The 26111-nt window shown below is 35.4% G+C and overlaps 1 protein-coding gene and 1 long non-coding RNA gene across 4 annotated transcripts in view; one reads left to right on the plus strand and one right to left on the minus strand.

Annotated features, from left to right (window-relative positions):
• Window positions 1–26111, minus strand: part of NAV3 (neuron navigator 3) — a 556838-nt gene that overhangs the window by 300158 nt on the left and 230569 nt on the right. The gene's annotated exons all lie outside the window — the stretch shown is intronic.
• On the plus strand, window positions 15430–24974 carry LOC118499005. The gene is made up of 4 exons (XR_004901507.1): window positions 15430–16444; window positions 18430–19206; window positions 23264–23328; window positions 24475–24974. It is a non-coding gene; the product is annotated as an uncharacterized LOC118499005 (long non-coding RNA).

Below are 26111 nucleotides of genomic sequence, written 5' to 3' on the forward strand. Positions count from 1 at the left end.
GCATTCCCTTTGGGCTTTCATCTATTTGATTAATTCAAACAGAAAGCTAGTAATGATGCTGCCTTTTCATTTATTTATTTTTTTGTTATCATATCCATGGTACACTCAGTGGGCCTTGCTAGGAAGGGTACAGGAGGGATTATTAATTTAATAAATGTTTTCTCTTTTGTTTCCATCTCAAAACAAAATATCAAGCCAAAGTAAACACTTTCAAATTATTCAACAGATTCTACATCTGGCCATAATACATTCAGCATCAGCGTTAGAGGACCCTCCAACTTTTTCTTCGCTTCCCTGAAAGCACTTTGATATTACAGAACTCAAAGAAAATTCATCTTGTTGACAAGAAAAATAGATTCAAGGAAAGCAAAATACTTCATTATCTTTGTCATTAAACCGTAGATAATTAAAATGTCACACCAAATATTCCTTTGGACCAAAGGCTCTTCAGGGACAACTGATGAACAGTTCTTTTCTATACACTTAACTTAAAAACATTTGAAAACACTGTCATGATATGAATAAGAAAATTAATAGACTGTTACTTTACTCAGCATTCTTTCTAAGACCCATGAACAGAAATGTAATTCATTTTAATGTGCATCTCACATCTGGAGAGACCTCAGAAGAGCTGTATTTGTCTGTTAATTAAAATAATAATCATCACAGTATTATCCATTACAAAGATTAGAAAACATGTCAGAAATTTTAAAAAGTATGTTTTTTCTCTGTGTTGTATGTTTTTCCTTCTTGACCTTTGATTGTATATTTTAAGGGTACTTAAGACAAACACAATTTATATAAATCAATAAAGATGATTAAAATCCTACCTAAATTTATTCACATTGATATCGATATTAGCCCTGCAAGAGAGGAACTGTTTTTCTAATGGAACAAATAAATGAATTTCATTTTTTCAATAATGGAATTTAAACATAGTATATGATAGACTATAGAATGGTAAATAAGCTTCAGGGAAATTACTTAAGACCTTAGGAAGCTTCTTTTATAGCATTCTACAAGATTTCCATGTTTTTATTTTTCATAAAATGCCCCCTTCCCAACACCAACTTAAACCCAAATCAGCTTCCATATCAGGCCAGAAAGTAACAGCAAACTCCAAGTTATGCATGTTATTGTTTATCTCCCAGGGTGTGAAAGTCTAGGGGTTCACTGGGCCATATTCAATTTATTACTTAACTGTCTGCTTTATTTTTTCATGATATAACATTAAACTCTACTTACAATGCTGAAGCATTTCTTAATATGCTTTTAAGAAATGTATATGAGCTGGTTTCATGAAAATATCATTCCAAATTTCTCAGCATTTGACCAGAATGTAAATGAAATTAATTTCACCCACACAATGTCATCCTTTCTAATCATGAGCAACACCATATAATAACAGAAAGGCTAAACAGAATGTCCTAAAACCTCTGGTCAGGCTTGATTACATGAGAGTTTCACGAGACTGATGCATACAATTATTTGTATAAAACAGAATAAAAGAAAAGAAGAAGGATGTATAGTTCCTCCTTTTAAGCTGAAAAATGTTTTAATTAATAATGACCCTGTAAATACCACAGGTCTACCTGGTTTTGCAATTGCTTGCTATTTTTTCTCTTCTATGTAGGAGACAACCACGGTTAGAGTGTCAAGCTGAATTCTCCACTGAGGCATAATATACTCAAGACAAATGATAAGAAAGGAACTGAGATTTTCCAATGCTATGCTTTTACATGACTCTTTGTCATTTCTGTGAAGAAATGCACAAAATATGCACAAAACATGCACAAAATAAATATTGTAGAGTGTATACAAATAATTCTATCTAAAATGATCAAATTTACCTACTCTGTGATGGATAGTTTTGATTTTCAAGCTCCTTATTTCCCTTTTGTAGGCCAATTGAAACAGCTTGACTAAGAATTACTGAAATGCTAAGTTCATCGCCATTCAAAATCATATAAAACACTGCCAGCACCCTTCCCATTTGGTTTTAAACCCATGTGGAACTCTCTTTAAAATTACAAACCTGACTTCAGGCTTTCACATCTGCATCTAATATTTTGACATTAACAGCTAACTGCTTTTTATTCGAATATCAAATACAATCTTAGATTTTGTATTTTATTCAAATAAAATAAAGATAATTTATCCCAACCATAAAGTAATAACACTTTATTAAATAATTGCAATTTGTGCCCAAACCCAGAAAACACTTAACAAGAGAAAAATGTCTAGCAATTAAAAAATCAAATAAATTTTGTCTGGTTTTTGTTTGGATACTAGTTGGCGTGTCTGGCTTGGTGTAGCACTGCTTTGGGAAATGGCTATTTCTAATTTAGGTATGGAAAAGATAGAGCAGCAACATTTAAACCTCAGCAACACTTTAGCAGAAATTCTTCACTTTTAAACAATGTACATAGTAAAAAGTTTAAATAATACAAAGTATATATATGTATGTATATATGTTTATATGTATACTGTACTTTTATATATGTAATGTGTATGTCTATATACTTCTTTATATATGCACAAGAATAACTGTACATGTATAAGTTACACATGTGTATGCATGTGTGTGTTTATAGTTTACTTCTATATATTTACATAGAAGTAAAAGTATATATACATACCTGTATACATATATAACTTTATATATATACCTTTACTTCTATATATAGACATATAGAAGTATAAATACACACATATATCCATACAACACACATATACAACATATATGTACAAATATATATAGATATGTAGATATATAGATATAGATATATAGAAGTAAAGTAAGCCCACTTCTACTCTTGATTCCTAAGCTTCTCAATTTTTCTTTTCTCCCTGGAGACAATCACTGCTACCATTTTCTATGTTTCCCTCCATTTCTGGTTTATGCATAAATGCCTATGTACATATACAAATATATTGTTGTGTTTGTTTACAAAAGTAGAAGCATATTACCCACCAAGTTTCACACTCTACTTTGTCTATTCAACACACCTTAAGTCTAAGTCACTATCAATATAGGTAGAGCTACCACATTCTTTTTAATGAACAAGGAAATGTTCCAAATGTGCTTTACACATTAGCAGAAGCTGATTCAACTTAGGATGACAGAGAATTAAGTAACAAAAAAAATGAACTGTAACAATGTGAACAAAAAAAGAAAACATGCAATAATTATGAGGCATGTCAGGGTTCAAATCCAGGGCAAGGTTATCATTTTATGTATTTTCTTGAAAAGCAAAAAGAAACACCCAGAAATCTGTTCTTCCAAGGGAGTCACATCTGATTTTCCTTAAGCCTGAAACATTACTCCTGCACCATGAAACTTTTGCCCTGGGGGCCAAAGGCCATATCTCAAGGGATACAGACTTCCCTTAGACAGAACTGAGTAATTTTAAGATGGATTTATATATTAGATTGCTTCTGAGAAACATTTGCAGTAATAGTTTCCAGGTCTTTACAATAGAGTTTCTAAGGTGGCAACTTGGGAACATAAATGAATCCCAAGGAGAGTGTATGAGTATGATGAATGATGCTAATGGTTTCATTATTTAAAGAATATCACGACTAAACAAATTTTATTCTTTTCTATATAAAAGACGAAAGAAAGATTTCACCTCAACCAGCTGTGAAACAGGCTTCTGCTTCTCATTCTTTGATGGGGTGACGGAAACAATTTTATTGTGAATGACACATTCTTACTCATGTAAAAATAGAGTAATGAAAATAAACTGGAAGAAATAACACTTGACTTGCAATGACAGTCAATGAGCACAAAAGGTTTAGGGTCTTAGGTAGGGGTGAAGCAGCTCACATCTCTCGAAGTACGCACCACCATCGGATTATCCAGGGCAACTTCTCCGTTAAGCACTGTGCATGTAGTTATATATTGCATGAGATTTTGTTAAAATTTTATTTGGATTGGTTTGGGTTTTGGTAAAGCAGCTATTGTTATATGGGTAAGCATACTTATGTAGTGGGATTTTCCTTTTTAAATATTTTCTTGGAATTTAGCATGAGCGAATGCTTGATTTATTAGCTTCTGCTTTCCCTGAAGAGGACAGACTACAATGAAAGTGAGGAGACTCCTCTAGTTCTGGAAACTGAATTCCCACAGTATACAAAACCACAATTGAGATAGCAGTAATAAACTATGGCTGTGAGTTCCCAATCTGTCTTCAACAGCTGCTTTCTCACTAGTTCTTCTGGTAAATTTCTATTAAAACTATGTATGTAAGTGGCTGAAGTTCTAGCTATTAACTTTAACATGGTGGCTATAAGCATTATACTTCCTGAGAACCTGAGGTATTTCTGAACCTCTGGAAACCTTAATTAACAACACAGTCCTCACGAAACATTTCCTGGAACATATGTATTTTGAGTTAAATTCTTCACCCACACATGGAACCCAATACCCTTTAAACCCCCTGTCTCCCATTTCCATTTTCTTTTCATGTTTTCCACCTCCCATGAATAGTGAATTCTTCAGGCCATACTCCAGAGCTTAAAATACTGCAATGTACTCTACAATGTGGATGATGGATAACTTTTTGAAATATTATAAGGTATTGTGTTTTATTTCAGAAGCCACTGCCAAAAGTAAAAATCACAGGCCAGATTCCTAACTCCCTTGGAACTCTCCTATAGAAGTGACCCCTTGAAATCCCTAAGCCCATGAAATAAATATGGACTATATTTTGTCTCAAATGCAAACTGTGTTTTTACTCTTGGCAAACTGCAGACCTTATGTGAATTTTCTTTTTACTCATGTAATCTCTGTCCTTACAAAGGTACCTAAAACAAATAAACAAAAATAGAAAATAAAGAAATAAAACTCATTAACTTTTTGTCATAAAAACATAACCAGCTCCATGGCATTGTAAATATGAGTCAGTAGGAGGTCATTTCTATCTATATAATATAGATTTTTATTATCCCCAGTTTTAAGGCATGGTTTTATATCTGAATATTTAATTACACTTTTTGCAAGAACATTCAAATCTGATTAATTCCTTTGAGGAAAAGATTACCTAAGGCAGACTTCATCCAAAACCTCATTTCTTTCTTATCCTTGAAGAACTCCAAGAAATGTCACATATAACTAAAGATAATGGTTTAAAATTCAGACAAAGGGAACTTTTAGGAACCAAAATAACACTATTTTAACATTCATCATTACAAATGTTACTGAATATTAAAAATAACAAAATTGATTACATTTCTATTTCAGTTGCTGAATTAAGACTTTTAATATTTATTATCAGGGTTAGTGTTAGAATTAGGTTAAATTTCAAATATTTTAGAAATGTTTTGTTTAAACTTGCCTATTCTATTCAAACATCCCCATTAAAAATAAAACAAACAAAACCCCTACAATTATCACATGATTTTAAAGAAAATAAAAAAACAAATCTTAAAGTATATAATAAGAGTTATCATTTATTGAAGGTCCACAGTATTCCAGGCACTGTGAGAAGATATCTAACAAAACTAAAAGAGTGCCTACAAACCTCTGTGAAGGTACAGTATACTTTCATTCTAGAGACAAAGGACATGGATCGCAGAGATGTTAGGTAATGCATTCGAGGTTACTCCCTCAGTAAGTGACTGAGCTGGAGTTTGTATAAGAAACTGATACCAACGTTCAGACTTTAATTCCTCCTCAAATTTATCAGAACTATGTAGGTTTGCATTTCCTCCAATTGATATCTAATATTTCAGATTGCCAGAAATGAATACATTTGTTTTTAAAAAGTTAAAAATTTATTCAATGTGAAGTCAGAAAAACAGTTTTAAATATTTGACAACGATGAATTAAGTCTAAAAAATTAGAATTTAATCATTCTTATCCTTTTATTGTCCAAAGTAAGTCTAAAAATTTAGAACCACTCAAGATCTATAAAGGTTATTTTTAGAAAATATCCCTTCTTATTGTCCATCTAAACTATTTGAATTTTAAGGTGTATAATCCAGCCCTGGCTGGTGTAGCTCAGTGGATTGAGCTTGGGCCTGGGAACCAAAGGTGTATAATTCCACAATATCTGAGGAAATTAAAAAAAATTTCCTGATATTCAAATATATCATGTTGTTTAAAATATATACATGTGATAATTAACTATATTTTTCTCTTTTCAATTTAATGACTGTAAAATAATTTAATAGTAATAATTTCATTTTTATTATTTTACTTTTTATTACATCAGTTCAAAACTCCATGATATTCTTTCCATCAGAAACTATTCCAAGAGAATATTTTTTAAATTATTTTTGGAGTTAAAAAACTTTTATTGAAAGATTGAGTTAAGCCAAATACAGTCCTAAATGAAATAAATCTAGATTTCCAATGTGTATCTTTACACCTTAGAACAAAGGCAACCAATCTTAAATGGACCTTCCGTGTCAGAAAATAGCCCCCAGGACTCAGAGGACACCAAGAGCCAGCACTCTGAATTTACGAGCCATTTATCAGTGTTTCTTCCTAATTTTCATTCTGTCATCATCACACTTCTTCAAGAGGTATTTATACTCAGACTTAAATAGCTACATGTTACAGGATCCAATACTAACGATGAGCTGGTAAAGTGAGTAAAACCTGAAAGCCCCACTGTTTCCTTAAGGAGATAAAACTGCATGGGCAGTAAGGTTACTAATAGATGTCCATTGTAAAAATAATGACATAGTGCTGCTTTTACTCCATAGCACATGTGCCATGGAGGCTGAAACAGATTTCTGAAAAATAATACTGCTGTGAAGATAACAATATTACAAAAATTATAAAAACATAAATTTTAATAATAAAACTTGCATGCGAATGAATTTTATAGCCTTATCATGAAAATCTAAAACATATCTGTAATTGCTATAAAATGTACAAAAATTTAGTGGAATGAAACCACTATTTTTAGCTTATGAGGCTGTGGGTTGACAATCTGGGCTAAGCTCAGCTGAGCGGTTGTTCAGCTGATTTGGCCAGGTTCACTCAGGGATCTTTACCCGTGACTCACTCATATGTTCCACATGAGCCACCTACTGTTTGGGACCCTGGGTCGTGTGCCACTCATTACCCAGTGGGCTGGCCACAGCTTATTTACATAAGGTTCCCAAGAGCAGCAAGTGAGAGAGCTGTAGATCTCTTGAAGCCTAGGCTCAGAATTTTCAGTGTTTCTTCATCTACGTTCTATTTCTTGAAGTAAATTCCAAGGCCAGGCCAGCCCAGGTGCAAGATGGGAGGAAACAGATGCCTCTAAACCACCCATGGGAGGAGAAATCTACTCACTAAGAATAGATTATATCAAACTAACTTTTCATTTTGTGACAGTGTTACTAAGTTGATGGTCAAAAGAATAACGAAGACTGATATTGTGACTTTAGCAGATTTTTAATAACAATTTTACTTTTTTGGCAAAAATGTAGTGAAATTCAGGCTTACAACAGAACAACTGGGTAATTCACAAATATTTAGACAATTACAATTAAAGAATGCTGATTAACAAATCACTGTCTACTTGAATATTTTTAGTGTGCATCCAAAAGGATGTACTGATCAGCACTGCTAAGTAATAGATGCTTACACTTAAAAGATTTACAAGGTGTCTCATTCAATTTAAAGATTTAGAAAGACAAAAGGAATAATTAGCATGACTGAGAAGAAAACAAACTGTAAATTAACATAGTGGAGTTTAAAATTGCACATTATTATCCAAAGATAAATGCTATGAACATTTTGGTGAGTTTACTTCCAGTTATTTCAACATATACAATATGCACACACATATAACTGAGTTATGGTAATTATAAAACTTCATATTCTGTCTTTTTTACCTACCTTCATATGAAAATAATACAACCCCATATCATTAAATATTCCTGGATAGTTTCTAAGAACAAGCAATTTAGTGTATTTTATCGTGAAAATGTTCGACAACACTTGGGTTGACAATAATCATAAGACTAAGATCTGGGGGACTTATTCAGATTTATTCAATTTAGTATGTGCAAATAATGTGAAGCTTGCCAAGAAAAAAAAAGGATAAATCAGCTTTAAGCTAAATCAACAGAAACAAGCTATCTTCCATTTGTAGGAGCTAATGGAACCATGGTCTCTTTGCCAGTAAAATGTCATGGAACTATTGCTTTCCTCAAATATTTACTTTTAGATGAAAAAATATTTCCTCAAATATTTTACTTTTTTAAACTTAAAGATGTCAATAAATAATTAGGTTATGTTTAAAGAAGAATAGCCAGGATAATAAGGAGTCTAGAATCTATATCATGTGTAGAATAGTTGAAGCCCTCTGCTCATAGAACAATAAAGTAAGACATTTTTATTTTTCTACCACCTTGTTCAGCTGTGAGCTATAAAGAAAAATACACTTTTTAACATACCTTCTTCCAAGACTTAACTCTGAGTTCATCAAAACTTTTATTTTTCTTTGTATCCCTGAAACTATACAAATCTGGGATGTTGTAGGACCCATATATCTGTTGAATAAATAAGTGAACGGAATGATATTCCAGTGAACTAGAACCAGTAAATGAATGTTATACAGGGACAATTTTTACCCCAGTACAAGAAAAAAATATATGCCTTTTGAAACGCTGATTCCAGGTTATTACAAAGCTTGTGCCAAATAACTGTAGAAGGATCCTACATTAAAATAAGAAGTTTCACTGGATTACTTTGTGAATTCAGAAATAAATTGACACAAAATAAAATTGACAATTTTTAATATAGCTAAGATTATCTCTATTCCATACAATGAACAGTTCTGCATGTTTTCATATATAGAATAAAAATAGTTATTGAATATGCTATATATATTCAATTTCATAACTCAAATAATATTTTTCTACATATAATAGCTTTGTGACCTTGAAATAGGCAAAGTCATAAAACTAAAGGAATGACATATTGGATTATATTAAGAATTTACGTTCAGCAAATGAAGCTATTCCTAGAGACTGAAATAGCAACCCACTGAGTGGAAACATATATTGACAAGGTGTATCAAAGAAAGGAATCATACTCAGAAAACATAAAGAATTCCTACTGACCATTAAGGAAAGGAATTCAATACTCAGAAGAAAAGCGGGCAAGAAACCCAAAGACACTTCACAAAATAGGATATCCAAATATTCAATATTTGAAAATATGATCAATTCCATTAGTCATCAGGGAAATATAAATCAAAACTACAATGAAATCCCACTACACAGAAAATACCAAGGATGGTGAGCTCATAGCAGTCAGGATATCTAACATGAGCAGAGAGGTAGAGCGCCCAGAGACACGTACAAGGTAGTAGGAAAGCAGTATGGTACAACCACTTTGGAAAACTGCAGCAAAACCTGTAAGAGTTGACTCACTGACTTACTATCTACCACCTAGCAATTTCACTCCTAGGTATCTATCCAACAGCCATTCTTTGATATGATCACAAAACCAACCACATTACAAATATGGTCACAGAAGCATTATTCATATAGCCCCAGCTATACACTATCTAAATGGTCACATAATGACAGAATGAAAAACAAGCTGTGGGAAAACCCATACACTAGAATAACATATATCCATGAGAATAAATAATCTGAATTCACATGCAACAATATGGGTAAATCTTATGAACATAGTGATTAATTTAAAAAGCAAGACAAAGAGAGTACATGTTTCACAATCCCATTCATTTATATAAATTACAATAACAGAGAATATTAATCGATGCTGTCAGAAATTGGGATAGGGGTTCTACCACCAGAACCCAAGGGGATGCTGGCAACACCTATTTCCTGGTCTGTCCTAGTTGTACAGGTAATTTCTGTTTCTGAAAACTCATGAGCTCTATAGTTATGTGTACTTTTTTGGTATTGTGTTTCTTATGTTTCAGTACAAATTTAAAAATAAAAGTTTAAATGTTTCCTAACTAGCTACATATTTTATTAAGTTCATAAACTTATTGTAAAGGATATTGTGTTATTATACTCAAGTATAAAGGAAATTTTTATGATTTAAACTGCTGTTTTGGAAGATCAGTGAGTGCATTTATCACATCTGAACTTTGTGATGAGAAGTCCTCATCTATCCACACTTTCAAAATTCACTTTATATTTCCTAAGAGCCATCATTCGTTTTATACTTTTGATCTGATCTCCCAAGTGCAGTCACTTCTGAATTCCTGCTACTGAGGTAATAGTTTTTACCTCTCCATGCTACAACCACAGGAATTACATATGAAGCTAAGTCAATTTTACTCTTGTCACTTGGCTCCCCTACATCTCCCTCCCTCCCTCCTTCCTTCCTTCCTTCCTTCCTTCCTTCCTTCCTTCCTTCCTTCCTTCCTTCCTTCCTTCCTTCTTCTTTTCTTTTTCTTCTTTTTTTGTAAAGTGGGGCTAACAGTAGTACACATGAAGACTAGATGAGATGCATTTAAAGCACCTCCAACAGTGTCAGAAAGTATTATTTAGTAAGTGATATCCATTATTATTGATTTTTCATGATTAATATAATAGACATTAAGGTCAGTATTAGGAAATGCTTATAATATTCCAGGAAAAATACACATTAATGGTTGTGAATTTCACCATATATATATATTTAACACACACACACACACTCACTCCCTCCAACATATATATATATATGGTGAAATTCACATATATATATGATATGTGAATATATATATATATATATATATATATATGTTGGAGGGAACGAATTTTTGAGACATAAAAAAGAGAAAGTTTGTCCTTATTTATTTCTATTTCTTAGCTGACCTATGGAAACTAAGGATCTTCCATGCATTGAAACAATGACATTTATTATTTCAAGACAGAATTCAGCCTCTAACAAAAAACTCATTGCTCAACTTTATTACAAATATATTTTAAGCTGCAGTGACAAAATATTCTTCAAAGTCAGGATTCAATGAATGAGAAAGAATTACCCAGATTGCAAAGGCTTCCCTTTACCTATCAAGAAAAGCCCTTGAAAACAAGAATTATAGTATGAAACCACTGTACTATAAAACACAATGCAGAGCCTGCAGAAGATATTTTCAGAGAAGTTAACTGTGATGGTGAGAATAAATAAAAGTTCAAATAGCAGGAAAGAAGCAAGATTCAGAAGGGATGTGTCTAAGATAACACACAATTAGAATCTGAGATGAAATCTGGTGCCTTCATACTCGGGAGTGACAGCTGGATAAGAAAAATTCTCAGGGTGAAAGCTAAGAGGCCTTGGGTCCCACATCACATCTGGTAGCTAGTTGCTGGGAGGACCACAACACAGGGTTTCCCTTGCCAACAGTGACTAGTCACAGTGGGGGGAAAATGGAAATAGGGCATGGTGAGGCAGGTAGTACTTAACATAGTACTCCTGACATGCATGAATCTAGAAGTTTCTGTGTATCCCAGTGCAAGTATGCAAAAATGTGCAGAGGACTAGTGGGCCCAAAGAAAGCTGACATTAGGACCAGGCAGATGTGGAATTTGGGCAATGGTCATCAGCAGTGGGTGTTCCAACAGTACCCAAAGGCCAAGTCTCAGCAGAGAAGCACGGCTTGCCCAGGGGCCTGACTGTGTGGTCCTTTGCAGCACAAAACAGCAAGAACCCTGATGGTAGCAAGCAAACCAGAGGTCCTTTCTCACCCCATCCCCTAGTACCCTGAGGACACACAGATGTCCCTAAACATTCTGCACCTACCCATTTGGAGATGCCGTTTTATAAATGAGAAGAGACAAGTTTCATGGAGAAAGGAAAATAGCACCAACAAAAAGTTTAATATTCAAATGACTAATTATTTAATCTAATGAGTATTTCTTAAACTGAAAAAAAATCTAGTTTAGAATTCTCCCATCCTCACCAATCTTTTTCTACCACCATCAGCAGGGATGGCCATTTAAGAGTGAGAAAAAATATATTATAGAAAATACTGAGTAATATATTCTTACATCTGAGAAGGAGTGTGTCTTAAAGCCCTTTAGGTAAAACACATAAATTACAATGCACTTAGCTGAATTTACTATACTATAATGGACTTGTGAGGAGGTAGATCCAGATCATACATCACCCCAGACCAGCAGACTCTATTAATGTCGACAACCCTACCTGGCAATAGCGTGTGGCAACTGCTGCTGATTAGAGAGATCTCACTGGCTGTGGTCCAGCTGACAGGCAAATCAAAGGAAGCCAGGACACTTTCAAGCGCCAGAGAATGACTCGGACACATCGCACCTTCTCAGTGGTTCTCTAGCCCGAAGCTATGGCTGGGCTTCTATGAGACTATGAGTCTCGGATGTGATGTTAAAGTCATACTTATTTCCCCAAGCAGATTTGTTAAAGTAACCTAAGTAATAGTCATCTACAAATGGGACACTCAGGTGGTAACTTTTAATTCACTGTAGAAGATGATATGGTTTTAAAACATTCCATTTTAATTTGCTTTGTCAATTTTACCAATGTACATAAGAGACACACACATTAGACAAGCCTCCACTGTCCCCTCCACTATGAATATTCCACATTTGATAAGAAAGGCTTGGAGACAGATAAGACCACCATTGAACTGCAGCACATTTGCTCAGGATGGACTGATACACTACCATCATGGGCTGCACAATGACATTTCAGTCAATGACAAACTGCATAAATACACAATGGTTGCCCTATAAGCTTAACATGAAGCTGAGAAATTCCCATCACCTGGTGATGCAGCCATCAGAGCATAGTAGTATAACACATTACTCATGTGTCTGTGATGATTCTAGTGTAAATGAACCTACTACACTGCCAGTTATGTAAAAGCATAGGACATGTAATTATAGTAAGAGGCTCTACCATCTAGGTTTCTGTATGAACACCCTGATTTTTTAAAAGATTTTATTTATTTATTTTTAGAGAGGGGAGGGAGGAAGAGGGAGAGAGAGAGAGAAACATCAATGTGTGGTTGCTGGGGGTCATGGCCTGCAACCCAGGCATGTACCCTGACTGGGAATCGAATCTGTGACACTTTGGTTCGCAGCCCACACTCAATCCACTGAGCTACACCAGCCAGGGCAACACCCTGATTTTTGCACAACAAAAAAATCATCTAACAACACATTTCTCAGAGCATATCCCCATCATTAAATGGGGCATGATTGTATACTAAGGCCAGGACATGAATAAGAGTTGACTTTGAATCAATAAAACAGTAGAAATGTACCCAAACAGCAGAGCCAACATTTATATCCAAGCTATCATGAATAGAGTCTGGGATAGCTCATTTTTAAACATAAGCATGAGGCAAATCATGAATCAAGGAAATAAAAATACAAAAATTCATTATTATTTTTTTAATTCAACAAATATGTTCAAATTCCTACTGTATCCAAGAGAATGTGTTACAGATCTCAGGGGATATAAACATGAGTCAAACAGGCTTCTCCTTAAAGTAAGAGTTTAAATGAGGAAATTCATTTCACTGAGATTAGGAAGAACCTTGAATGATTGCCAAGGTTACAGCCATGCCGGGGAAGACTAATTTGTCAACAGTATCTAGGAGGGACTAGTGTCACTTTTATAGCCACAAAGAAATCAAAGAAAACACTCCTACTATACAATTGTCCCTGAGAGATTCAAAACTTATGGTCTATAAACTTCAGCTAACTGGCAAACACAGCACAAGCTCTCTTTCAGAGTATACATTAAATTGAATGGAATCATACTGAGATTAGTGATGTTTTTGGCCTTTGTCAAGGAGATTTCTCTCCATGTACCTGGGTTCCGCCCTCTAAAATAAAGAACAGCAATGAACGTTAAATCATCTAGTGTCCCAGAACATAGGGCAAATGAAGCACACATTTTGTTCAACAGATAATAAGGTAGGTACCTCTGGATCCTTTATGCCATTGCCAGGATAAACTGTTCCAAGTGTTTAGTAAATTATGTGTGGTGTTAAAAATGGTATGAGCTCATTATTCATTATTTGTAGTGGAGGACAAGTTCCTATGTGTCTCCAACTTGACTATTTCCAGCAGAGAAAAGGTTTTGATTTATTTGGACTAAAATACTCTGAAGTAAATGGAAGAAGTAAGAACTTCTCACTGATTTTACCCATTAAACATTCTTGGGCAGACCTCAGACATTGGTCCATGGTATGGATCTTATATTCATTCAGTGGCCTAGCTTTGCAGCTAGTAGCAAAATTCATTGGCTTAACTCAGAGCAGCCTTGTTATTTTAACATGGCTGTTTCTATTTATAAAGTTACACAATCCAGTTGGTTCCTTCTTCCTCCCTGTCTGAAACACAGTTTACAAAAAGAAACCACAACCATTACATAATTGCATTGCCAGGAAATCCAAGTGTTGTTTTCTGGTAGAGAGGAAAAGCCCCACACCTTGACTTGTGTCTTGCTCACCCTAAATCACATCAGCTCTTTAGGGCACTTTCTCCTGGCTGGAGAATGTGATCTGAAGTTTTACTATGTTGCTCAGAAGGCCCTTTTTGTTAGTCTGACTGTTCATGCTGTGGTTTTACAGATGTCCTATAAATGAAAGCCTGCTGCACAACAGGAAGCGCCTACTGCCAAGTCCTCTGGGGAGCGTCAGCACATCCAGAAGAGGATCCAGCGGTAGGACATTTGAACAAAAATTTACACAATTGCACTTATAAAAAAGAAAGCAAAAGACAAGGCAGACACTGGGACTCACTCTAACTCTCTTTTCAACACAATGGCAGCTGTACCAGCTCAGTAGGTCCGTAGGGGTCGACACTGTGATAGGGTGGTAGGTATTGTTGGTATGGGAACTTCCCTAGGGAGGGTGAAACAGGATACGAATGCAGCAGGACAGACACAGGAATAAGATGTCAAAGATTTTCTTACAACTTTTAAAATATTAAATTTAATTAAAATTTAATTATGATTTTAAAATTTAATTATGATCTGACCAAGTCTCCAGAAGAGAAAGTGATATATCAGTGCTTATGAAACCCACACTTTGTGTGGCATTTTTCTCAGATTTCTCACAGAACAAATTGTAGGTAAAGTCAGCACCTGAGCTACTCTGTCTAGAAGGACTTCTTTCCTGCTCAACCCCCCTTATTATAATCTCTCAGTTGGCTTTTCTCTTCTCACTGTTTGAATTCTCTCAGCTTGATTCACATAGACCATACATAAGGGCTAAACAAAATGTGTTCAGTGCCTGAGGGAATTAATTTTCTGCCTGGGATAACTAGACAAAATGTGATGCAATTCCTCCTCTGAATTTAAACTGTTTTGCTATCTCGAAAGAAACTTTCCTCATCCAATAAAAACAGAGACAGAAAATGGGTGACCTTAAAAAACATATTTCTGAAACCTAAGTTCCTCACACATACAGCCGTCTCTGATAATTCTGGTGTAGACTGATGCTCTCTTCCTCTTTCTACTCCCCAAACATTCTGTCAATGGTCTATTGTTAAAGTGTGGACTTTGTCTCAGACTACGTCCTGTCTGTCTCACGGAGAAGCATGCTGCTGAAGTGAAATGGAAGGCCTTTTTTTTGTGTGTGTAGTCTCTGAAGGTGAAGAAAAAGGCAAAATAAATGCAGTATCTCAAGATATTGCTACATGCAACCCAAGGCCCACAGAACTTATGTTGGAAATTACCTGATGAACTCGGGGAGCTAAGCTATGTTTGATTTACTGTAAAAACTCTAAGCTTTTTACACAAAAGGAAAGAGCAAAACATCCATTATTGCCAATACTAGTTAAAATGGTATGGATAAGGAAGGAGAAAATGTAAATATTTGAGTCTCATAAAAATAATTCTTCTCTGAATAACTAAAAGCTTCACAGAAAAGTCCTTATACTTTGATTGAATCTAGTTTTAAATCCTAGCTCTACAGTTTATCTCTCTCAGAGACCGAGCCTTTCCCCCTGATAATGGCCAACAGGTCTGGACCTCTGGCAGGCTAAAGATAACATCTTGACCTAAGTTACATTTCAGCTCCTGAGCCCCAAGGTGGAATGACCCCTGGCTACTTTCCCAGGAGATCACACAGACACCAGAAAAGACCTCAGAGCTGTCAAGACCTGAAGAAATGACTCATTATCCTTACTTCACCTCCAACCAATCAACTCCCGGCATGACCCCCAACCCCTAAACCAGAGTTTCTTATGATTTTTCTCTATATGGTCTGTAAACTGCATGCCATTGTGGAATCTGGGCTTTTGACTATTAGCTTCCCATTCTCCTGAATGGTGTCACTCATCAATAAAAATAGCCAATATTTCTCCACTGTAATTCTTTGTGTCCAGTGTTTAGCTCTGCTAGCATGGAGTGGATGAACTCTTTCTGTTCTGTAACAGAAACTACTTCTGACTTGAATGATTGCTGTTAAAGAAAGAACATGTTCTGTTAAATCTGAGGAGAGAATTGACAGCATCTGACAATAACCCCTTAAATAAGGTAAGATTTTAAGATCAATACATATAAAATGCATTTCAACTACTACAAAATTGGAATTAATAATTCGACAATTAAATAAAAAAGGAATAAAATTGAAGAGAGAAACAAGGAATTTGATTCAGAATTAGGGTGACCAACCCTACTGGTTTGCTCTGGACGGAGAGATTCCAACAACAATAACCCTTCAGTGCTAAAATCAGTGCAGTCCTGGGAAAATCAGTGCAGTTGGTCATCCTGTATAGATTTAATTAAAATGATTTTAATGGTTTCATATGATAGGGGTATGGGGAGAAAATAATAACTAAAATCTGGAATGAACATGTTATTGAGAAAATTGTTGTTTAAATAATATAGTGTCTCTATAAATACCCCTGGGAAATATTCCTCACATACCCAGAAACAGATAAAGATGTGAATCTCCTAAGAAAATATTAGCTGATGCTTTGGACACTGATTAAAACATCACTAGCCTAACCTTTAAGTATCAGCAGTTCAAAACTGCAGAACCAAATGTATGGGGGACTTCTAACACCTATACAGAACCTCATGGCAAAAATTTCATACACCAGCCTTTACTCTAGCATTATCCTTTTGTTCTTTTCTTCTTGTAATGCCATTTTATTTGCATATGTTTTGAAATCTTATATGTAGTTTTATGTTTTTTTTAATTCTACTAAATCCCTTTTCAAACAAGACAGGATCTAAATCAGTGGTTCTAAACTGAAGGTGGTCCCCTCACCAAGGGACAGACAACGTGACCATCATGACTGGAGGGGGCAAACCTGTTCTAAAAGAAACAATCGTACACCACAAATGTATAATAAAAGTTTGGGTTATTAAAGATCTGAATTATAGTTGATTCTAATATTTCTAGATAATATTAAGTAGGAATTTAGCATTGCCAAAAAAGGATGAACATAAATTTCTAAAAAAGAGGACCAGCTGTTGCAAGTAAATTTTCCATAAAACCTATCATGTTAAAATAAACTATTTTATGTGAATGAAATGTATACACCTTGCCTTATACATGGTAAGTATGTGATAAATAGTTGGTGATGGACTGACTGGAAGAGTGATTAATAAAAATAAGTCACCGAGAACCCATGAGGTAGACCTAGAAGGGGCAATCAGAAGAGTTTACATTTGTGAAAGAGCAGCCTCATGTTAGAATACAATAGGTCTCTCCTGAATCAGAGGAAAAGAGAGGAGAGAACACATTGTTGGAGATGATAAAACTTGTGTTTGTTGGGAGAAGGCAACACACGAGTGTGGATATCAAAAGGCCAGCCAGAGGAAGGAAGCAACAGCTATACAAAGCAGATGGTTCTAAGAGAAAGGAAATGTGAAACAGGATCCAAACAATATATGGGTCAAAATAATAACATAAAAGGTTCTGGCAAAAAAAAAATCACTCTGTAGAAATTCAATAAATTATCCAAAAAAAGAAGGCACAGCAAGATTATATTAAAAAATATAGGCATCATGGGCAATAAATAGAAATACATAATCAGTATACTCTTGTAGAGTCCCAAAAGTGAGCAATTTAAATTGACCCAAGTTAAAGTTATACAGTAAATACTGTCAAAGAGAAGTAGGAACCTGAGTAGAGATAGTCCCAGATGCACAACTCAACCTAAAGACCAATTAAGTCTTTTAGAAATTTACCTTGCACTCAAAATGAAGTTGTTCTATGTGATGGTCTTCATATTTGCTTACCATGGACTGAAAGAATTGTAGTATGAGTTCCTTCTGTCAATACTGGCAGTGGGTTTGTCAATGGCCTATTCATGCATTCCCAGAAGGTCACTTTGGAACCAATTTGCAATGTGTTGACAGAAGCTACATAGTAGCTCCAGGCCAAGAGAGCAGTTAACTCCCTCACACAACTATGCAGCCACCATTTGACAACATCTAGAAGCAAGGCAAATGATTCCTCCTCACTGTGACGCCTGACTTGACCCTGATTCTTTAAATTTCACTTCCAGAATTCAGATCTTACACTGCCCTGGCCTTTCTGACTGCCAGCTTGATGGACAGTTTCCAGGTCCAGCAAAAGAAAAATGCTAAAAACTGAGTAGTCAAGCAAGTAGAAACAAGGGCACAGGACCAAGAGAGAGTTGCATAGGATGTAAGTTTGGATAAACAAGTTGGAACAGGAGAAACTGAAGATGGTTAGTCAAATCATAAGGAGGGGAGCAGCTGAAGGAGTCTTGAGACCACAGTGAATGTTATATGATACTTTTGAGTAGATGGACTTAGTCTATTTTTTTTAAAACTGGGTTAATTGCAAGATATTTTCTTTCTGTACATTTATCAACTTGAGTATAAATATGGTTCCCCAATTATTCAATGGTTTTCTTTTAAAGACACATCCCTATAATTCAGGACAACTTCTAGATGATCTGGAAGACACTTCTGGGAACCTCAGAATAGTTTTAGTATGGCCAATTTTTGCTTAGTCTTCAACGTCTGACTAATTAGACAGTCTCTGATCAACCGAATGGTCATTAATAATTCACCAAACCATTTCCCCTAACTTGCAGGTACACAGGTAGACTATACTTTCTAGTCCCTCTTGTAATTAGGTGTCATGATAGGACTGAGTTCTGACCAATATAACTGAGTGGAAATGACATATGAAATTTCTAAGCCTCTTATGAAATCCTCCAATTTTTCTCTTTCACTGACTGATGGCTGGCTAGAGTTGGGACGATAGAATCACAAGCTGGAAGGAAAGCAAGCTCTTTCTACAAAGACCAGAGGTAAGCATTTCAGTCTTCGCAGGCCACACAGTCTCTATCGCAACTACCCAGTGCTTTGCCCTAACACAAATGTGTCCACAGATGACACAACCCAACATCAAGGCTGTGTGCCAGTAAAACTTTGCTTAATAAAATTGGGCACCAGCCCGGGTTTGACCTGTGGGGCACACTTTGTCAACCCCTGACAAATGGAACAGTTGAAAGATGGAAAACTCCTCCTCTGTTGAGCTACTGAAACCTTGAGTTTGTCTGTTGTAGAAGTTAGTATTACCCTAACTGACTCAATGCCATTTTGACCATTTATAAAATGTACTCTAACACATTTCATGACAGAAAATCACAAACCTGCCTACCACAGGTTTTAGGTTTTATAAAAAAGTCCCTTCCCACATCAAAATACATAAAAAAGAGGTGGCCTGTGGTTTTCCTTTGGCTTGGATTTTTTTCTTTTATGGACACTGTGTCATGTTATTTTATTGGGAATCAGGTAAAATTCTGCACTGCCCTCTCATCTGGTGATTTTATCTCCAGACAGAATTGCAACATCTTTTAACAAATCATTCCATTTTTCTGGGAAAAATGGGGAAATCCTGCCATGTATCCAATTAATGAACTCTCCCACAGATACTGAATTTCTCTATGGGCCCTAGTGACTAGGAATCCAAAGGAAAGTATTTCTTAAAGCAAAAATGGAGCAATGGTGGAGAGTGGGGCAGAGGATGAGTTCAAAGAAATTAGTCAAAGATTAATTCAGTACTCCTGGAAGGAATCTGTGGTTTTCTTTGTTCTCCCATTATGTGACTCAGTATCCACAAAAAGAGACAAGAATAACATTGATTTTGACTGTGGTTTATAAACTGCTGTGAGAGAGAGCCAGAGAGGGAGATGAAGGTTAGGAACACAGGAGTCAAACAGAGCTGGGTTGGAATTCCTGCTCTACCCTAGCACCAATCTGAGCTCAGTTTCTACATACATTTAATTGAAGTAATAATAAACTGGGTATAGTATCCAGCTTGTGGTAGGTACTCAAGAAGTGTTAGTAATTATCATTCATTTCAATGGCTACTTGTTGCCAAGTTCACAAATTATCATTTCCAGGTAAAATGTAAGTTTTTGAAGAAAAACGTATTTATCCTTCAAGACTTAGAATTTTGTGGATTGTTGATATTTACTAAGTGAGTATGAATATCTATAGTCTCCTTTCCTAAACGTGTCCCTTTTCCATTGCTTGAGCTTGGGATTTTAGTCAAAATTTTGCTTCATCACACCCTTCTTCTTTTCCATATTTTTAATTTCTCTCCCTTTACTGGAGCTTTCTGTGATTCACTTCATCATCATCTTTCAGAAATACAAACTTAATCATGTCACTCTGACATCCTCTCCTTATCTACTCTATAGTCCAATCTCCCTCTGGACATTTAACATTCATCTTCTCCCTGCCTCAGCTCAACTTCATCTGTTTTGTTCGTTTATGTCTACCTCCTAGAACTGGTGAAAATGCTGTAGTTTTCTAAACACAGCACAGTATTAAATACTTCAGTAAATGCTATTCTATTTAAGAAGTTCTTTTTTCCCCATTTATTTGGCTAAATAAAATTCATTCTTTAAAACATGGTTGAAATGTTAATTCCCTCATGGATAGAATACTAAATACTGCCTCCTCTGCTCTACTTCCAATTCTTAATGTTTTTTTGGATTAAACCATTAGATACTTTTATAATATTATAGTAAGCAACAAATGCTGACCACTAATTACAGTATATACTAGTCACTCTGTTGGCACATAGTTTATAGTTTATATGCAATATATCTTCAAACAATTTTATGGGGTAGTTTATATTACTGTCCTCATTTTACAGATGAACCCACTGAGACTTAAGCATTAATTGAGTTGCCAAGGTCACTTTGCCAGTAAAGACTGGAGCATTCCAAGAAGAGAACTGTGGTCAACAGATGTCAAATGCTGCAAACAGGATGAGAGCAAAGGTTAAAATGTTAACCAAGAAGAGACATCTTTGCAAAAGTCATTGGTAACCTGCAGGAAAACAGAATAAAAGTCAGAGGTCAAGAAAAGTAAGGCAAATGCGAAAGCTAGAATAGTGGCAATGAATACAGACTACTCTTTCAAGAAATGTACCTGAAAAGTTGGAAAGAGAGTTATCAAATGAAGTGGGGTGAAGAAAATTATCATTATTGTCAATTATTATTATTAAATAATAGAGACCTGAGCATTTTTGAAAGCTGACTTTCAAGCAGTATTTCTTGATGGTGTTTGGTTTTGCCCTCCACATAGATACATTTCACACTGTCTGGAGACATTGTTGGTTTTTGTTTTTGTCACAACTGAAGGATGCTGCTAAATATCCTGTAATAATAATAAGGCTGCCCTCACAGTACAGGATTGTCAGGTCTGAATGTCACTCACGTCAAGGGTAAAAAGCTGTGTTACAAAGGATCCACTGGAGAGGAAGAGATTGAAAAAAAAGAAGAGAAATATGATAACTGATAGGACAAAAGTGGGAAGAGAAAAGGAGTAGATAATAAAAATGTTATCCTTAGAAAAGTTTTATAAAGAACAATTATCCTCATTTTATTTTTTAATAAATACAGAGATTGACATTCAGAGAGCTTAAATGATTTATCCTTTTAGAATCTCGTAGAAGTTTCATTCAAATATTTGAGTCCCTAACTTGGTGTTTTTTGGTTTTGTTTTTAACTATACCACCTAACATTTTAAGTTCAAGACTGACTGAGGATAATTGTTGGAGATGTGATAGCATAAATTTCAGCCATGAGCCATGACTTTGCTTAAAAATTCATGGCATGCCTATTGACTTCATGTTTCCATAAGCAATATATTTAGCATCCTCCTTTTTAAGGAAAGAAAGATGTCTATAGATTGTAAAGGAAGAAATTAAGAAGAATGCATTTCGAAAACTGGAATCAAATATAAACACAATATTGACACTTGAAGAACAATTAAAAAATTGTATGAGATTTTCAGTAACATTTAACACATATAATTTACACCGGAATTTTTTTAAGTTCATAGTATGCTATATAATTTTTTTAATCTTCATCTGAGGATATATTCATTGATTTTAGAGAGAGAGGGAGTGAGAGAGAGAGCAACACAGAGAGAGACAGACAGACAGAGAGAAACATTCATATGTCAGCTTCCTCCCATACGCACCCTGAATGGTTATCAAACCCACAACCTAGGTATGTTCCCTGACTGGGAATCGAACCCACAGCCTTTGGGTGTATGGGACAATACTCCAACCAACTGAGCCACCTGGCCAGGGCATGACATGCAATTCTTTAAACATTCTGTAAAACAAAATCTAAAATAATAAACACTAGCATGAGAATGCCACATGTCTACAAATTTTTACTCAAGGGAAATACTCGTATATATATGACACTGAATGGTATAGCCTTCTGCCAACAGAGACAATGTAAATTTCAAGAATCATTACAACAGTCTTCACCTCATTTCTACCACAAAGGCAAAAACAATGCAAATGACCACTAACAGTTTAACCATGAAACCTGGAGCATAAGCAATAACAAGGAAAAGAAATAATCATGTTTCTTTAAATACAAATACAGTAACTGAATGTGCAAGCACAGCAGAAACAGGCAAAGAAGGCGAATCATCTAGGGATCTGAGGGCTGACCTATGCAGCAGGAGGCCTGGCCAGCTCTGGACGTGCTACCATGTGAGCAAGCCAACAGGACTGTCAACAATCTTCAGCAATCAGACATCTTCTCCAAGAAGGAAACAGCTGGAGGCCAGAGCCAGTCATCTACTCTATTGACATCTGCTTCTATATTTCCATCCTGGGGTTTCTTTTATTTATTTCTGTTATTCAAAGAATTCGATAGAGACCATGTGTCAACTTAATTGTCTTCTGATAATTCCACGTACTCGGGTACACCAATGATTTATTTATAATTCACTAGCTACGCTAATTCAATACTCAAAAGAAAACTTACTAGTATATATATAGAAATCAAGTCGACCAATAGCCCTTCTTCTCTTCCCTGACTCCAGCAGAAGTCTTTCATTGTTGCAGTGTTGCTGGTTAAGAGTAACATGTGGAGCCACACAGCATTAGTGTGAATTCATATTCTATCATGCTTTAGCATTGAGATATTACAAGTCATTTAACCACTGCCAGTTTCTTCATCTGCAAAATGGGAATAATAACAGTGCCTACATCATGAGGCTACTGTGAGGACTGAATGGGATACTCTGTAAAGTGCCTAGTTCGGTAGCTAATATACAGCAAGCTTCTACAAACATTAGTTAATATTAGTACCTTTCTGCTATGATTTTTCCTAAATATCATTGACAGCATAATTCTGTTTCATTCTTACATAAGAGCCTTGCTATAATGAAGACTGCCCCCATCTATAATCTGAACCAAAAATGCTCATTTCCATTAGCTGCTCAAATTAGAATGACTTATTGGGTATTCTTCTATGCAACCCTCTCCTCAAAAGACTGCTTTTTCCTTTCTGTATGAGTCATATCTACTCATTAAATTCCAACTACTTGAAGATTATTTTTGAATGCTCCATCCAAATAGAATTTCTCTCAGACCTAAAATCTACAAAAGAACTGCCCTCACTAATATTATTTATACAACATATTTACTTGTATATGTCACTATTTATGTTTTTAAAATATTCATTTTAATGCCTTTCAGTCTCTTGTTTTCAAAGCATTAGTAAACCAAATAGTAAGAAATAATCTCTACCTTGATTGTCCTTACAATAATATAGTAAGAAAATTAAACAAGCATCCATTCTACCATGTATATAAATGCCACAACTTTTTAAAGAATTTTCTTTAGAGCTCCCCAACTGGATGTAAATCTCCCTCCTTTTTAACCTCCACAACAATTGGTTTATTCTTTTCTTTGACTTTTGAACTGAGTCTTAAAGAGTGAGATTTTGAAGACAGGGTATAATTTTTTAAAAACATAGCAACTATTTCATGAAGAGAGTGTAATGTACTGCACAAAAAATGCTCTATAGGGAGAAACCTAAGTTCAAGTTCTGGATTTTGGTATTAATAAACTGTCTGATTTTATGAGTATTTCCCATTCTATTTAAGCCTTATATTTCTCTGTAAATGTGGAAATAATGCCTTCTTTAAAATGTTGTGAGAATAAAACAAAAAATTTCCTATCAGGTAATGGTAAATGCTAAAAAATTAATTGTTTTTTATAATAATATAAAAAGATTGAATTTGCATAGATAATCCAAGAGGGAAGGAGTGGGCGAGCCCAACATCGCAAAGAAGTCAGAAATGAGAATGGAGGAAAGTGAGAGGTGGCCAACCAGGTGACAGGACACTAGGGACTGAAAAGTGAAGACCAGAAAAGAAGTTCTCAGTGGTAACATGGCCACAAACTTCCATGAACAGGGACATCCAATGCTTAATTGTATGTTTTTGCAGAGCCTTGACAAAATAGCCCCCTTTTTCTTAACCTTAATCTCCAGATTAAGTAAAGATACCAAAGCAAAGTGACTCTTTTCCTCTTTTGGGTAAAGACCCAGGAAGAAAGGGAAAATGAAACCATATTAGGAGAGACAGAAAATTCAAGGCAAAGTAAGAAATCAGAACAAGAGATAACTAGAGAAAACACGAGTTGTTGCAATATCATGGTGGAGTTTCCACATATATGTGACATGGAACCTGGAACTAAAGGTACTTGTTGGTTATAGATCCAGTCGGACTTAGCACTCTGAAGCACCTGGGACAGAGCTAGGTGGAGCTATTGTAGAAGAGGAGGGGGTAACAACTGGGGGACTAGAATGCCTCAGTGAAAAAACAGTAAAGCATGAAAAGTAACCAAAGTTCTTTTCATTAAGCAGGATGGTGAATGTGTTGGGTGGATGGGGTGGAGAGCTTCCAAAGGAGAGGCATTATTGCAATAGTTGACAGAAGACTTAACATGGGCCAACACACAAGGATGTGCGTAAGGGGATAAATCCCAGGTATAAAATCTTCAACTTCTAGAAATGATGGGATGTGAGTTAGTGATGTATATCACCAGATATTGAATTAGGAATTCAAAATTAGGTGGCTGGAACAATGGCATTTACACTAATGAAATACAAGGGGAGGAGAAGGGAGTGCTGGGTTGAAGACACATGTTTGTCTCAAACATACAAAGGTTTGCTCTCTGTAACTAGATTGTGAGGCTGTTTGGGGCAAGGGCTAGCAGAGAACTCCACATAAATGTATTTTAATGACTGTCATCTATTGTGGGTACTATCCATGGTCTCTTTTTTTCCTTAGAAATGGAACCCATAATTTTTAGCTGGGCACATAGCTTCCTAGAATAAAAACTACATTTTCTAGTTTCCATTGCCCAGCTAGATAAACTCTTAGAACTACAGACAGGCCACAGGGGTGTGGAGGAATCCTTAATGAAATAGAATATGCCTATTCAATTGAATGGAACTCAATTATCCACTAGGGACTGAGAGACAGATGCCACAAACTGAGCATGGTGGACCAAGCAGAGAGGGCCTCCCTGACAGCTTCGTGTGGCCACCCCACTGACCATAGGCTGCTCACTTACATTTACCCTTTACATGGAGAAAAATTAAACTCCTACCTTGTTCATGCAATGGTTAGGTTGAGTCTTCTACTATTTTCAGCCAAGTCTAATTATCTCTAATACAACCACCTTGATCATGTTATCTCTTCAGTTCTATTTTGTAAATGTTTATTAATATCTTTCAATATACTTTATAACATTTCAAAATATTCTGAAGTGCTGACCAGGCATTCTTTGCATTTGTTTGAAAAAGTCTTTAATCTGATCAGTAGCATTATAAAAATCCCTATAAAAACAATATTGCTTACCACAGACTCTTATTGG

The sequence above is a fragment of the Phyllostomus discolor genome, chromosome 2, assembly GCF_004126475.2.
Source record: "Phyllostomus discolor isolate MPI-MPIP mPhyDis1 chromosome 2, mPhyDis1.pri.v3, whole genome shotgun sequence".
Classification (NCBI taxonomy): Eukaryota; Metazoa; Chordata; class Mammalia; order Chiroptera; family Phyllostomidae; genus Phyllostomus; species Phyllostomus discolor.